This window comes from Aethalodelphis obliquidens, unplaced genomic scaffold (genome assembly GCF_003676395.1).
Source record: "Aethalodelphis obliquidens isolate GAN/ISIS:26980383/991018 unplaced genomic scaffold, ASM367639v1 scaffold13, whole genome shotgun sequence".
Lineage (NCBI taxonomy): Eukaryota > Metazoa > Chordata > Mammalia > Artiodactyla > Delphinidae > Aethalodelphis > Aethalodelphis obliquidens.
Window position 1 is genome coordinate 22,352,834 of NW_020837957.1, and position 17,068 is coordinate 22,369,901.

The window sequence follows — 17,068 nt, forward strand, 5'->3', positions numbered from 1 at the left end:
CTCCTGCAAGCAACAGACCTAGAAAAACTTCTTTCATATGTCATCTTAGAATGTAAAGGACAACTTATAAGGGTTTTTGAAAGTAAAATTTTTAAAAATAGTGGAAATCTCTTGATTGTTTGGAGCCCACTAAATTTTTGTGTTATTGATGCCTTCACTTTCCTTCTTTCTCTTGCAACCTCTCTGTGCCTGGCTAACGTATCATCCTTCACCTTCAAATACTGAGTTGCTTTAAACCTCCATTTCTTGCTTTCCAAATGTTAAGGAACTTTGAAAGGTGTATTTGAAGCAATGATGAAAATGTTGCCCTTTTTAGTTGTAATCCAAACTTCTTAGGATAGCATCCCAGGCCCTTACTACTAGTTTTCCATCAACCCTTTCAGTCTCATGTCCTTCCATTCGTCCCTACCCTCCTTTGACTTCTTCCTCCTCCAAACCCAACATTCTAGACACAATGGGCTGTGTTCTAGCCTCTGAACATGCTCTCCCTTACCACATGCTCCAACCCTTTGAAGATACAGTTACCACTACTGGAATGTCCTTCTTCTTACAGTACTGAGAATACTGCCCTGTTTTTGGTTTTTTGTTTTCTTTTTTCTGTTTTCCTAATCTGTGCATTATGTGAGAGCAGAAGCATGTTTTATTCATTTTTTTATATCTCTGACCCAACATAATAACTGGCACATAATAGTTTTGAAATAAACTATGGAATGAACACTGGAGGAAGTAATCAACTTCAAAAATAAATTTAAAACAGTGATTTCCAGAGGTCTACATCCTGACATAATGGCCCATTTCTAATAGTCCACATTTATATAACTACAAATTTCAGAACAGAAAATATGACATCTTTACTTTGGGGTGAGTCTTAAAGTCTGTGAAATATAACTACTATATATTTCCAACATGTGTAAGCCTGAAATACATGAGACTGTGAGAGGCAGAGTAATACTTTCCAACTTAATGAACAGATATGCAGTATTAATACATCATTGACAAATTCTATCAATAGGAAATAATTATTCTTATAATTACAGTGGCTAGTTTATTCAAAGTTCATAGCTTTAAAACTTATGATAGTTTAAAAAATACAGGGTTCTCGCCTGCGGAGACTGGTGGAGTCGGGCAGGAAGCTTTAAAGCAGTTTCATGCCGGGCCTTACCCCAGATTTTCTGATTTGATTCCTCCCCAGTGAGGCCCAGCACCAGTTCAAGATTCCCACGTGATTCCATTGCAGACTGAGAATCAAAGTCTAAGCAAATGACCTTGAAGTCCTTTCGCAGAGGACCAGAGAGTACTTTGGAAAAGGACCAAATATTCTGAAACCCTGGTCTATAGTGTGGTATGTTTCTTTGTATGATTTTGTCTATTTAGGTTTGCTTTCACCATTCGTCCTAGGGTTCTGACTGTTCATTTGCTGTTGTTGTTTGTTTTCTTCTTATGAGTGTGTGTATATGTTAATTTGTGTGATTTTCTCTGTTTAGTTTTGCTTTTACCATTTGGTTTGGGGTTCTATTGTTCGTTCATTTTTCTTTTTTTTCCTTCTTTTTTCTTCCTTTTCTTCTGACCCATGTGGGTGGCAGGGTCTTGGTGTTCCAGCCAGGTGTCAGGTCTGAGCCTCCAAGGTGGGAGAACCGAGTCCAGGACACGGGACCACCAGAGACCTCCTGGCCCCAATTAATATCATTCGGTGAGAGCTCTCCCAGAGACCTCTATCTCAACACTAAGACTCAGCTCCAACGAGCAGCCAGCCAGCTCCAGTGCTGGATGCACCATACCAAACAACCAGCAAGACTGGAACACAACCCCACCTACTAGCAGAGAGGCCACCTAAAGTCATACTAAGTCCACAGATACCCCAAAATTCACCACTGGATGCGGCCCCACCCACCAGAACACAGGGACCAGTCCCCTCCGCCAGGAAGCCTACACAAACCACTGAACCAACCTCACAACTAGGGGTCAGACACCAAAAACAACAGGAACTAGAACCTGCAGCCTGTGAAAAGGAGATGCCCAATACAGTAAGTTGAACAAAACGAGAAGAAAGAGACATATGCAGCAGATGAAGGAGCAAAGTAAAAACCCACCAGACCAAACAAATGAAGAGGAAATAGGCAGTCTACCAGAAAAAGAATTCAGAGTAATGAAAGTAAAGATGATCCAAAATTTTGGATGTAGAATGGAGAAAATACAAAAAGCGTTCAACAAGGACTTAGAAGAATTAAAGAGCAAACAAAGAATGATGAACAACAAAATAAATGAAATTAAAAATTCTCTAGAAGGAATCAATAGCAGAATAACTGAGGCAGAAGACCAGATAAGTGACCTGGAAGATAAAATTGTGGACGTAACTACCGCAGAGCAGAATAAAGAAAAAAGAATGAAAAGAATTGAGGACAGTCTCAGAGACCTTTGGGACAACATTATATGCACCAACATTCAAATTATAGGGGTCACAGAAGAAGAAGAGAAAAAGAAAGGGTCTGAGAAAATATTTGAGGAGAGTATACTTGCAAACCTCCTTAAGTGGGGAAAGGAAATAGTCGATCAAGTCCAGGAAGCACAGAGAGTCACATACAGGAGAAATCCAAGGAGAAACATGCCAACACACACATTAATCAAACTATCAAAAATTAAATACAAAGAAAAGATATTAAAAGCAACACGAGACAAGCCAAAAAAAAAAATATACAAGGGAATTCCCATAAGGTTAACAGCTGAACTTTCAGTAGAGACTCTGCAAGCCACCAGGGAGTGGCAGGACATATTTAAAGTGACGAAAGGGAAAAACCTACAATCAAGGTTACTCTACCCAGCAAGGATCTCATTCAGATTCGATGGAGAAATTAAAACCTTTACAAACAAGCAAAAGTTAAGAGCACCACCAAACCAGTTTTACAACAAATGCTAAAGGAACTTCTCTAGGTGGTAAACACAAGAGAAGGAAAAGACAAACAAAAGCAAACCCAAAACAATTAAGAAAATGGTAATAGGAACATACATATCGATAATTACCTTAAATGTAAATGGTTTAATTGCTCCAACAAAACACACTGACTGGCTGAATGGATACAAAAACAAGACCCATATATATGCTGTCTACAAGAGACTGACTTGAGACCTACGGACAGATACAGATTGAAAGTAAGGGGATGGAAAAAGATATTCCATTCAAATGGAAATCAAAAGAAAGCTGGAGTAGCAATACTCATATCAGAAAAAATAGACTTTAAAATAAAGACTGTTATAACGAACAAAGAAGGATATGACATAATTATCAAGGAATCAGTCCAAGAAGAAGGTATAGCAATTTTGAATACTTATGCACCCAACATAGGAGCACCTCAATACATAAGGCAAATGCTAACAGTCCTAAAAGGGGAAATCGACAGTAACACTGTAATAGAAGGGGACTTTAACACCCCACTTCCACAAACGGACAGATCATCCAAAATGAAAATAAATAAGGAAACACAAGTTTTAAATGATACAGTAGACCAGATGAACTTAACTGATATTTACAGGACATTCCACCAAAAACAACAGAATACACTTTCTTTTCAAGTGCTCAAGGAACATTCTCCAGGATAGATCATATGTTGGGTCACCAAATGAGCCTTGGTACATTTAAGAAAATTGAAATTGTATCAAGTATCTTTTCCTACAACAACACAATTACAGGAAAAAACTGTAAATAATACAAACTCATCGAAGCTAAACAATACACTACTAAATAGCCAAGAGATCACTGAAGAAATCAAAGAGGATATCAAAAAATACCTAGAAACAAATGGCAATGAAAACACGATGACCCAAAACCTATGGGATGCAGCAAAAGCAGTTCTAAGAGGGAAGTTTAGAGCTATACAATCCTACCTCAGGAAACCAGAAACATCTCAAATAAACAACCTAACCTTACACCTAAAGCAACTAGAGAAAGAAGAACAAACAAAACCCAAAGTCAATAGAAGGAAAGAAATCATAAAGGTAAGAGCAGAAATAAATGAAAAAGAAATTAAGGAAACAATAGCAAAGTCAATAAAACTAAAAGCTGGATATCTGGGAAGATAAACAAAATTGATAAGCCACTAGCCAGAAAAGGGAGAACACTCAAATCAATAGAATTAGAAATGAAAAAGTAGAAGTAAGAACTGACTCTGCAGAAATACAAAGGATCATGAAAGATTACTACAATCAACTCTATGCCAATAAAATGGACAACCTGGAAGAAATGCACAAATTCTTAGAAAAGCACACCCTTCCAAGACTGAACCAGGAAGAAATAGAAAATATAAACAGATCAATCTCAAGCACTGTAATTGAGACTATGACTAAAAATCTTCCAACAAACAAAAGCCCAGGACAAGATAGATTCACAGGGGAATTCTATCAAACACTCAGAGAAGAGCTATCACCTATCATTCTCAAAGTATTCTAAAAAATAGCAGAGTGAGGAACACTCCCAAACTCATTCTACGAGGCCACCAGCACCCTGATACCAAAATCAGATAAAGATGTCACAAGCAAAGAAAACTACAGGCTAATACCACTGATGAACATAGATGCAAAAATCCTCAACAAAATACTAGCAAACATAATCCAACAGCACATTAAAAGGATCATACACCATGATCAAGTGGGGTTTATCCCAGGAATGCAAGGATTCTTCAGTATATGCCAATCAATCAATGTGATACACCATTAATTAACAAATTGAAGGAGAAAAACCATAAGATCATCTCAATAGATGCAGAAAAAGCTTTTGACAAAATTCAACACCCATTTATGATAAAAACTCTCCAGAAAGTAAGCACAGAGGGAAGCTACCTCAACATAATAAAGGCCATATATGACAAACCCACAGCCAACATCATTCTCAATGGTGAAAAACTGAAACCATTTCCCCTAAAATCAGGAACAAGACAAGGTTTCCCACTCTCACCACTATTATTCAACATAGTTTTGGAAGTTTTAGCCACAGAAATCAGAGAAGAAAATGAAATAAAAAGAATCCATAATGCAAAATAAGAAGTAAAACTGTCACTTTTTTGCAGATGACATGATACTGTACATAGAAAATCCTAGAGATGCTACCAGAAGACTACTAGAGCTAATCAATGAATTTGGTAAAGTAGCAGGATACAAAATTAATGCACGGAAATCTCTTGAATCTCTATAGAGTAAGGATAAAAAATCTGAAAGAGAAAATAAGGAAACATTCCCATTTACCATTGCAAGAAAAAGAATAAAATACCTAGGAATAAACCTACATAAGGAGACAGAAGACCTATATGCAGAAAACTATAAAACACTGATGAAAGAAATTAAAGACGAGACAAACAGATGGAGAGATATACCACGTTCTTGGACTGGAAGAATCAATATTGGGAAAATGACTATACTATCTAAAGCAATCTATAGATTCAATGCAATCCCTATCAAACTACCAGTGGCGTTTTTCACAGAGCTAGAACAAAAAATTTCACAATTTGTATGGAAACACACAAGATCCTGAAGAGCCAAAGTAACCTTGAGAAAGAAAAATGGAGCTGGAGGAATCAGGCTCCAAACTTCAGACTATATTACAAATTTACAGTAATCAAGACAGCATGGTATTGGCACAAAAACAAATATAGATCAATGGAACAGGATAGAAAGCCCAGAGATAAACCCATGCACATACTGTTACTTTATCTTTGATAAAGGAGGCAAGAATATACAATGGAGAAAAGACAGCCTCTTCAATAAGTGGTGCTGGGAAAACTGGACCGCTACATGCAAAACAATGAAATTAGAACACTTCCTAACACCATACACAAAAATAAACTCAAAATGGATTAAAGACCTAAATGTAAGGCCAGACACTATAAAACTCTTAGAGGAAAACATAGGCAGAGCACTCTATGACATAAATCACAACAAGATCCTTTCTGACCCACCTCCTAGAGAAATGGAAATAAAAACAAAAATAAACAAATGGGACCTAATGAAACTTAAAAGCTTTTGCCAGCAAAGGAAACCATAAACAAGACCAAAAGACAACCCTCAGAATGGGAGAAAATATTTTCAAATGAAGCAACTGACAAAGGATTAATCTCCAAAATATACAAGCAGCTCATACAGACCAATATCAAAAAACAAACAAATCAATCCAAATATGACATTTCTCCAAAGAAGGCATAGAGATGGCCAAAAAACACATGAAGGATGCTCAACATCACTAACCATTAGAGAAACGCAAATCAAAACTACAATGAGCTATCACCTCACACAGGTCAGAATGGCCATCATCAAAAAATCTACAAACAGTAAATGCTGGAGAGGGTGTGGAGAAAAGGGAACTCTGTTGCACTGTTGGTGGGAATGTAAATTGATACAGCCTCTATGGAGAACAGTATGAAGGTTCCTTAAAAAACTGAAACTAGAACTACCATATGACCCAGCAATTCCACTACTGGGCCTATACCCTGAAAAAAACATAATTCAAAAGGACAAATGCACCCCAGTGTTCACTGCAGCACTATTTACAATAGCCAGGACATGGAAACAACCTAAACGTCCAATGACAGATGAATGGATAAAGATGTGGTACGTGCATACAATGGAATGTTACTCAGCCATAAAAAGGAACGAAATTAGGTCATCTGTAGAGATGTGGATGGACCTAGAATCTATTATACAGAGTGAAGTAAGTCAGAAAGAGAAAAACGAATACAGTATGCTAACACATATATATGGAATGTAAAAAACAATTAGTTCTGACAGACCTCAGGGCAGGACAGAAATAAAGATGCAGATGTAGAGAATGGACTTGAGGACACAGGGAGGGAGAAGGGTAAGCTGTGACAAAGTGAGAGAGTAGCACTGACATATACATATTACCAAATGTAAATCAGATACCTAGTGGGAAGCAGCCGCATAGCACAGGGAGATCAGCTAGGTGCTCTCTGACCACCTAGAGGGGTTGCATAGCGAGGGTGGGAGAGATGGGATATGCGGATGTATGTATACGTATAGCTGATTCACTTTGTTATACAGCAGAAACTAACATAACATTGTAAACCAATTATACTCCAATAAAGATGTTAAAAAAATACAATAAACATCTCTGTGTGGAAATTATACAGCAACAATTCATGTAAGGAATGGAAAGGAATATCGTAAAAACAAACAAATATTTCTTTATTGTCCTGTTGTTTTTTCTATACACAATATCCTAAATTTTTGTTTCAGTAAATATATTACTGTGCACAGTCTGGCATGTTCAGATGAATGTACTTTGTATGCACAATACGCTATTTTACTTTTTAGTGACTCTGAAAGAAAAACCACAAAATAGTAAGTTTCAGAAGGTATCAAAAAACTCAGGGAGGAGTCAAGATGGTGGTGTGCAAAGTTACAGAGGTTGTGTCTCCCCACAAGTAGGGCACCTGCCAGACGCTGGTGGTGGACCCTGACGTCCAAGGAGATTGGTGGAACCCCCAAGCGAACCAGTAGGATGTGGCAGGACTGAGGGGGCAGTAGAAGTGGAGGCTGGAAAGGACCAGTGCCTCTAGGGTTGGCTGAGAGTGGGGAGGGGTTCCCATGCCTGGAGGGACCCTTGGGGGTTCAGATCAGGAGGGAGCATGCCCAGCGTTTCCCCTTCCCAATCGGCTGGGGAAGTCTGACCAGCTCTCAAAGGCCAGGTCCTATGCCCTCAGAGGCCCCCTGTGGGCCTCATTGCTCCTGGGGGCATAGGAGGGAGGCCAGGGAGAACAGGAGGTCCAGGCCACGTGGGTCCTTGGGGAACAGGAGGGAGAGCAGGAAAGGCAAGCAGGAGGTGCCCTCTAGGACCAGAAGAGCAGGAGAGGAGCAGAGGGAGAGCACTCCACCCACTGGAACCCAGGAAGCCTGCTGGGATTGCAGGTGGGGTCCCCCACCCTCTGACACCAGAGGCAGGAGGCACGCCTGGGCCCCTTCTGTTCTATAGAGCCTAAGCCCCACCCCCACTCCCCCACAGGACCTTTTCAAGCCCTGTGGATCCCAAGCATAGGCCCTGTCCTCCAACATCCATAGCCAATGTCTTTTCCATCTTTTTTTTTCTTTGTTTTTCCTCTTTTTTTTTTTTTTTTTTTTTTTACTACTCTGGTTCTGTTTTACCTTCTGGTTGTTGTTTCAAGTATATTTTTATTTTTATAGTCTTTCTAACATATCTGTTAGTATCCTACTCTAATTTTATTTTTTACTTTGTTATTGTTCCCCCACTTTGTTTTTTCTGCCCTTTGCAGCTTGTGGGACCTTGGTTCATGAGCCTGGGTTTGGGCCGAAGCTCCTGGGATGGGAGCTCCGAGTGTGAACCATTGGACTAACAGAGAACCTCAGACCCCAGGGAATATTCATTGGAGTGAGGTCTGCCAGAGGTCCTCATCTCAGCCCCAATACCCAGTTTTACCCAACAGCTCACAAACATCAGTGTTGGAAGACTCAGGGCAAACAACCAGTAAGATAGGAACACAATCCAACTCACCAAAAAAAAAAAAAAAATGAGATGGCAAAAAAATATGTCACAGATGAAGGAGCAAAGTAAAAACCTACAAGACCAAATAAATGAAGAGGAAATAGGCAATCTAACTGAAAAGGAATTCAGAATAATGGTACTAAAGATGATCCAGACTCTCAGAAATAGAATGGAGGCATGTACCGAGAAAATACAAGAAATGTTTAACAAAGACCAGAAGACCTAAAAGAACAAACTGAAATGAACAACAATAACTGAAATGAAAAATACACTAGAAGGAATCAATAACAGAGTAACTGAGGCAGAAGAACGAATAACTGAGCTAGAAGACGAAATCGTGGAAATAACTGCCTACGAGCAGAACAAAGAAAAAAGAAGGAAAAGAATTGAAGACAATCTCAGAGACCTCTGGAACAACACTAAAGGCATAAACATTCAAATTATAGGGGTCGCAGAAGAAGAAGAGAAAAAGAAAGGGTCTGAGAAAATATTTGAAGAGAGTATAGTCGAAAACTTCCCTAACATGGGAAAGCAAATAGTCAGCCAAGTCTAGGAAATGCAGAGAGTCACATACAGGATAAACTCTAGGAGAAACACACCAAGACACATATTAATCAAACTACCAAAAATTACATTCAAAGAAAAAATATTAAAAGTAGCAAGGGGAAAACAAAAAATAACATACAAAGGAAACCCCATAAGGTTATCAGCTGATTTTTCAGCAGAAACTCTGCAGGCCAGAAGGGAGTGGGAGGACATACTTAAAATGATGAAAGAGAAAAACCTACAACCAAGATTACACTACCCAGCAAGGATCTCATTCAGATTTGACAGAGAAATCAATAGTTTTTCAAACAAGCAAAAGCTAAGAGAATTCAGCACCATCAAACCAGCTTTACAACAAATGCTAAAGAAACTTCTCTAGGAGGGAAACACAACAGAAGAAAAAGACCCATAAAAACAAACCCCGCAAAATTAAGAAAATGGTAATAGGAACATACATATTGAATAATAACCTTGAATGTAAATGGATTAAATGCTCTAACCAAAAGACACAGACTGGCTGAACAGATACAAAAACAAGACCCATATATATGCTGTCTACAAGAGACCCACTTCAGACCTAGGGACACATAAAGACTGAAAGTGAGGGGATGGAGAAAGATATTCCATGCAAATGGAAATCAAAAGAAAGCTGGAGTAGTGATAATCCTATAAGATAAAATAGACTTTAAAATAAAGACTGCTACAAGAGATGAGGGATACTACATAATGATCAAAGCATGAATCCAAGAAGAAGATGTAACAATTATAAGTGTTTATGCACCCAACATAGGAGCACCTCAATACATAAGGCAAATGCTAACAACCATGAAAGGAGAAATTGACAGTAACACAATAATGGTAGGGGACTTTAACAACATCCCACTTTCACCAATGGACAGATCATCCAGACAGAAGATAAATAAGGAAACACAGCTTTAAATGACACAATAAACCAGATGGATTTAATTGATACTTATAGAACATTCCACCCAAAAGTGGCAGAATACACTTTCTTCTCAAGCGCACAAAGAACATTCTCCAGGATAGACCACACGCTGGTCACAAATCAAGACTCAGAAAATTTTTAAAAAGTGAAATCATATCAAGCATCTTTTCTGACCACAATGCTATGAGACTGGAAATCAATTACAGGAAAAAAAAACCTGTAAAAAACACAAATACATGGAGGCTAAACAGTGTGCTACTAAATAACCAAGTGATCACTGAAGACAACAGAGAAGGAATTAAAAAAATACATAGGAACAAATGATAACGAAAACACAACAACCCAAAACCTATGGGACACAGCAAAAGCAACTCTAAGAGGGAAGTTTATAGCAATTCAATCTCACCTCAAGAAACAAGAAAAATCTCAAATAAACAATCTAACTGTACACTTAAAACAACTAGAGAAAGAAGAACAAGGAAAACCCAAAGTCAGAAGAAGGAAAGAAATCATAAAGATCAGAGCAGAAATAAATGCAATAGAAATGAAGAAAACAATAGCAATGATCAATAAAACTAAAAGCTGATTCTTTGAGAAGATAAACAAAATTGATAAACCATTAGCCAGACTCATCAAGAAAAATAGAGAGGATGCAAATCAATAAAATTATAAATGAAAAAGGAGAAATCACAAATGACATGACAGAAATACAAAGGATGATAAGAGACTACTACAAACAACTATATGCCAATAAAATGGACAACCACGAAGAAATGGACAAATACTTGGAAAGGTACAGTTTTCCAAGACAGAACCACGAAGAATTAAAAAACACAAAAAGACCTATCACAAGTAATTAAATTAAAACTGTAATTAAAATCTTCCAACAAACAAAAGTCCAGGACCAGATGGCTTCACAGGCGAATTCTATCAAACATTTAGAGAATAGCTAACACTGATCCTTCTCAAACTCTTCCAAAAAATTGCAGAGGGAGAAACACTCCCAAATTCATTCTACGAAGCCACCATGACCCTGATACCAAAACCAGAAAAAGGTATCACAAAAAAGGAAAATTATAGACCAATATGACTGATGGACATAGATGCAAAAATCCTCAACAAAATACTAGCAAATCGAATCCTACAACATATTAAAAGGATCATATACCATGATTAAGTGGGATTTATCCCAGGGATGCAAGGATTCTTCAGTATACACAAATCAAACAATGTGATACACCATATTAACAAATTGAAGGATAAAAACGATATGATCATCTCAATAGATGCAGAAAAAGCTTCTGACAAAATTCAACACCCATTTATGATAAAAACTCTCCAAAAAATGCGCAGAGAGGGAACCTACCTCAACATAATAAAGGCCATATATGACAAACCCACAGCAAGCATCATACTCAATGGTGAAAAACTATTTCCACTAAGATAAGGAACAAGACAAGGATGTCCATTCTCACCACTCTTATTCAACATGGTTTTGGAAGCTGTAGCCATGGCAATAAGAGAAGAAAAAGAAATACAAATTGGAAAAGAAGAAGTAAAACTGTCACTGTTTGCAAATGACATAATACTATACAGAGAAAATCCTAAAGATGTCACCAGAAAACTACTAGAACTAATCAATGAATTTGGTAACGTTGCAGGACACAAAATTAATGCACAGAAATCTCTGGCATTCCTATACACTAACAACGAAAAAATCAGAAAGAGAAATTAAGGAAACAATCCCATTTATCATCACAACAAAAAGAATAAAATACCTAGGAATAAACCTACCTAAGGAGATAAAAGACTTGTACTCAGAAAACTATAAAACACTGATGAAAGAAATCAAAGATGACATAAACAGGTGGAGAAATATACCACATTCTTAGACTGGAAGAATCAATATTGTGAAAATGACTATACCACCCAAAGCAATCTACAGATTCAATGCAATCCCTATGAAACTACCAATGGCATTCTTGACAGAACTAGAACAAAAAAATTTACAATTCTTACGGAAACACAAAAGATCCCAGATAGCCAAAACAATCTTGAGAAAGAAAAACAGAGCTGGAGGAATCAGGCTATCCAACTGCAAACTATACTAAAAAGCTACAGTAATCAAGACAGTATGGTACTGGCACAAAACCAGAAATATAGATCAATGTTACAGGACAGAAAGCCCAGAAATAAACCCAGGCACATGTGGTCACCTTATTTTTGATAAAGAAGGCAAGAATATACAGTAGAGAAAAGACAGCCTCTTCAATTAGTGGTGCTGGGAAAACTGGACAGCTACATGTAAAAGAATGAAATTAGAACACTCCCTAAGACCATACACAAAAATAAACTCCAAATAGATTACAGACCTAAATGTAAGGTCAGAAACTATAAAACTCTTAGAGGAAAACATAGGAAAAACACTCTTTGACATAAACCACACAGCAAGATCCTTTTTGACCCACCTCCTAGACTAATGGAAATAAAAACAAAAATAAACAAGTGGGACCTAATGAAACTTAAAAGCTTTTGTACAGCAAAGGAAACCATAAACAAGATGAAAAAGACAACCCTCAGAATGGGAGAAAATACTTGCAAATGAAACAATGGACCAAGGATTAATCTCCAAAATATACAAAGAGCTCATGGAGCTCAGTATCAAAAAAACAAACAATCCAAGTAAAAAATGGGCAGAGATCTAAGTAAACATTTCTCCAAAGAAGACATACAGATGGCCAAGAGGCACATGAAAATATGCTCAACATCCCTAATTATTAGAAAAATGCAAATCAAAACTACAATGAGGTATCACCCCATACAGGTCAGAATGGCCATTATTAAAAAATCTAGAAACAGTAAATGCTGGAGAGGGTGTGGTGAAAGGGGAACCCTCCTGCACTGTTGGTGGGAATGTAAATTGATACAACCACTATGGAGAACAGTATGGAGGTTCCTTAAAAAACAAAAAATAGAACTACCATATGACCCAGCAATCCCACTACTTTCTCAGGGCATATACCCCGAGAAAACCATGATTCAAAAAGAGTCATGTACCAAAATGTTCATTGCAGCTCTATTTACAATAGCCAGGACATGGAAGCAACCTAAGTGTCCATCAACAGATGAATGGATAAAGAAGATGTGGCACATATATACAACGGAATATTACTCAGCCATAAAAAGGAACAAAACTGAGTTATTTGTAGTGAGGTATATGGACCTAGAGTCTGTCAAACAGAGTGAAGTAAGTCAGAAAGAGAAAAACAAATACCATATGCTAACACATATATATGGAATCTAAAAAAATAGAAAAAAAAAGAAAATGGTCAGAAGAACCTAGGGGCAAGACGGGAATAAAGATGCAGACCTACTAGAGAATGGACTTGAGGATATGGGGAGGGGGAAGGGTAAGCTGGGAGAAAGTGAGAGAGTAGCATGGACATATATACACTACCAAACGTGAAATAGATAGCTAGTGGGAACCAGCTGCATAGCACAGGGAGATCAGCTCGGTGCTTTGTGACCACCTAGAGGGGTGGGATAGGGAGGGTGGGAGGGAGGGAGACGCAAGAGGGAAGAGATATGGGGACATATGTATATGTATAACTGATGCACTTTGTTATAAAGCAGAAACTGACACACCATTGTAAAGCAATTATACTCTAATAAAGATGTTAAAAATTAAAAACAATAAAACCCCAAAAAACAAAAAATAGAACTATCATATGACCCAGCAATCCCACTACTGGGCATACCCTGAGAAAACCATAAGTCAAAAAGAGACATGTACCATAATGTTCATTGCAGCACTATTTACAATAGCCAGGACATGGAAGCAACCTAAATGTCTATCAACAGATGAATGGATAATGATGTTGCACATATATACAATGGAATATTATTCAGCCATAAAAAGAAACAAAATTGAGTTATTTGTAGTGAGGTAGATGGACCTAGAGTCTGTCATACAGAGTGATTAAGTCAGAAAGAGAAAAACAAATACCATATGCTAATGCATATATATGAAATCTAAAAATTAAAAAATGGTACTCATGAACATAGTGGCAGGGCAGGAATAAAGATGTAGAGATAGAGAATGGACTTGAGGACATGGAGAGGGAGGGAGAAGCTGGGGCGAAGTGAGTGTAACATCAACATATACACACTCCCAAAAGTAAAACAGTTAGCTAGTGGGAAGCAGCAGCATTGCACAGGGAGATCAGCTCAGTGCTTTGTGATCACCTAGAGGGGTGGGATAGGAAGGGTGGGAGGGAGACTCAAGAGGGAGGGGATATGGGGATATCCCCATATTCTGTTGGGGATATCCCCAACAGAACTAACACAGTATTGTGAAGCAATTATACTGCAAGAAAGATCTATTAAATAAAAAATTATTCATTATAAAAGACTTAGAAAAATGAAGAATTAGAAAGTAAAATGGTATGGGTATAGAAACTTCCAAGCAACATAAGACATTTTGTGGCATGTCACAAGTTGCATGGAAAATCCTATTCCTAAAAAACTATAGCCCTCTGAAAGTGATCCATGATAGGTTAATAGCTGTTTTCAGTTCTACAAAGATAACCTGAAAGTCCTTCAGCACTACCTACCTACCACACTTCTCTTCCATAAGAAGATGGAATAGACAGAAGGAATAATTTCATGTGTAAGAGTTTAGCTGAGGGTGTCAGGGATATAGCAACAGAGGCAAAAAAGCCTCCCACACAGTGACAACTAACAGAGAACTTTTGAGTCAAAGTCAGTCAAAGAAACAGAGAGATCCAAGGAGAGGTTCTTTGTGCAAAACAGCAGCCACTGGCCAATCACAGTGCATGAGTGAACACATAGTGGAAAAGACTGAATTTCATATTGGGCTTTTCAACCATTCCCACCCACTCACAGGCGATAATCACTGTCACTAATTAAGAAACCAAATGAGAATAAGAATCAACTGCATGGAAAAAAATAATTTAAAGAAAGCAGTATCATCTCTTGTCAGAAACTATACCTGCTGGAAGGGAACACCTGAGAGATAAAGCAGAGGCTGTAGTTCTGGGCAAACAGATAAGCTGTTTACTAGGAAACACAAAAGTTCACATAATCTTTCTCAATTGTCTACAAAACCTCATCTCCTTCCATTCTGCTCCCATCAACCCATACTTCCTAGGCTGCCATGCTGCTACTCCTATTTTCATTTCCCAAACATTCCAGTTTCCCCCTCTTCTGTGCATTTGAATACAGCGTTCTTCTGCCTAAGAGCCCTTTTCCCTTTTCCAGTCCACCACCACTCATATATCATCTTCAGAACAGCTTAAAAGACACCTCCTTTGTGAAGCGTATTCTGACTTTCTGCTATAACACAAATTGCTCCATTCTCAGTGGTTTTACTTTAGTCCATTCTAGCAGTAATCATATTGTATGGTATTGCCATTAGATTATAAAGCTGCCCAAAACAGAACTCTTAATTTGTAATTTTAGGTCTAGCATCTAATTCAGCATTTGATACACAGTAGGTGCTCACATTATTTTGATTAAAATTTTTAATAAATGTCGAATAGAGGAAGTAATAATACCTGCTCTACCTACTTTACAAATGAGATACACATGTGAAAGTACTTTGAAAAGTATAAAGTACCATCTATGTCACTGCAGAAGAGATGATGACTACAAAAATGACTGTTAGTTTCATTAGCCATTTTCATTTCTGTAGAATCTCTGCGCACCTACCAAAGAGTGAGTGGAGAAAGGGAAAGGACAGAAAGCCCATTTTTACTGAGCGTTATTATGTGTCAGAAACTGTTTTAAGTCCTGGCACTGAAAGATGAGTAAGAGTTAAATATTAGTCAGAAAAGTAAAGGTAAAGTGTTTCAGGTAGACAAACAGGTGCAAAGGCCATGTAGTAGGGAGGCTGCATGACATCTGAGAACAAACAGCTTTGCTAGTGCACAGCGTATGTTCTCAAGATGCAGAGAAGAACCACCATGTTAAGAATTTTGGTGTTGATCTTAAGCATAATAACAGAACTTTGGAGCTAACCAATTTAATGCTAATAGGTTAAATCAAGAATGCACAAAGAGTATCTTTGGGGTCCAATTCTCTTCCCCTACTTCCTGTCTCTCCCCACTGATAGGACCAGTGACTACCACTTACAGGTTTAGCCCTATTCTAAGTTCAGAGAAAAAAAGTTGGTTCTTTGGGTTCCACCTTCACATAGCGCTTCTCATGACATCTAAAGAAATCTCTTAAGATAGTATATATTTTAAGGTATTGTAAGTTTTAAGGAGGTGGTATAGCACAATAGAGAGAATTCTGGACTCTGGATGTACGTCATCTGGCTTCAAATCCGGGCTCAACGTTTATAAGCTAAGTGGTCTTAGGTTGTTTTGAGAATTAAATGACCTAACCCATGTGACTAGCACATAGAAAATACTAAATGAAAGTGAGCTGTTATTGCTGATTTTATTATAATTACTATACTAATATTATTATGAAAGAGAAAACTTTAAATGTCCTAGACTTACTCAGGTTCCTTAATACTTTATTCTATATTCTTGCCATCTCAAATGGGCAAGTTAAATCGTGTTGATTTTTACCATTTTTACCACAGTTCATGATGATTTTTACCACAGTTCCAATAAATGAACTCCTGACTTACTCCTTTGGCCTAGCTGCCACCTTCTGACTTGGGGCAGTTAAGGTGGGGAAACAACATTAAATTTGGAGTCAGAGGACCTGTGTTCAAGTTCAAGCTAAAAATACCATAGCTATAATTTATGGCACAAAACTCTAGAGTCTTAATTACCTACTTCACATAATAGAGCAAGCGCTAAATTGATTTTTTAAATTAATTAATTAATTAAAAAAAAAATTTTTGGCTGCGTTGGGTCTTTGTTGCTGTGCGCGGGCTTTCTCTAGTTGCGGTGAGCAGAGGCTACTCTTCGTTGCGGTGTGTGGGCCTCTCATTGTGGTGGCTTCTCTTGTTGTGGAGCACAGGCTCTAGGTGCGTGGGCTTCTGTAGTTGTGGCACGCAGGATCAGTAGTTGTGGCTTGTGGGCTCTAGAGCGCAAACTCAG

The 17,068-nt window shown here is 37.9% G+C and overlaps 1 protein-coding gene across 1 annotated transcript in view; it reads right to left on the minus strand.

Moving 5' to 3' along the window:
- Positions 1-17,068, minus strand: part of COL24A1 (collagen type XXIV alpha 1 chain) — a 396,587-nt gene that overhangs the window by 268,243 nt on the left and 111,276 nt on the right. The gene's annotated exons all lie outside the window — the stretch shown is intronic.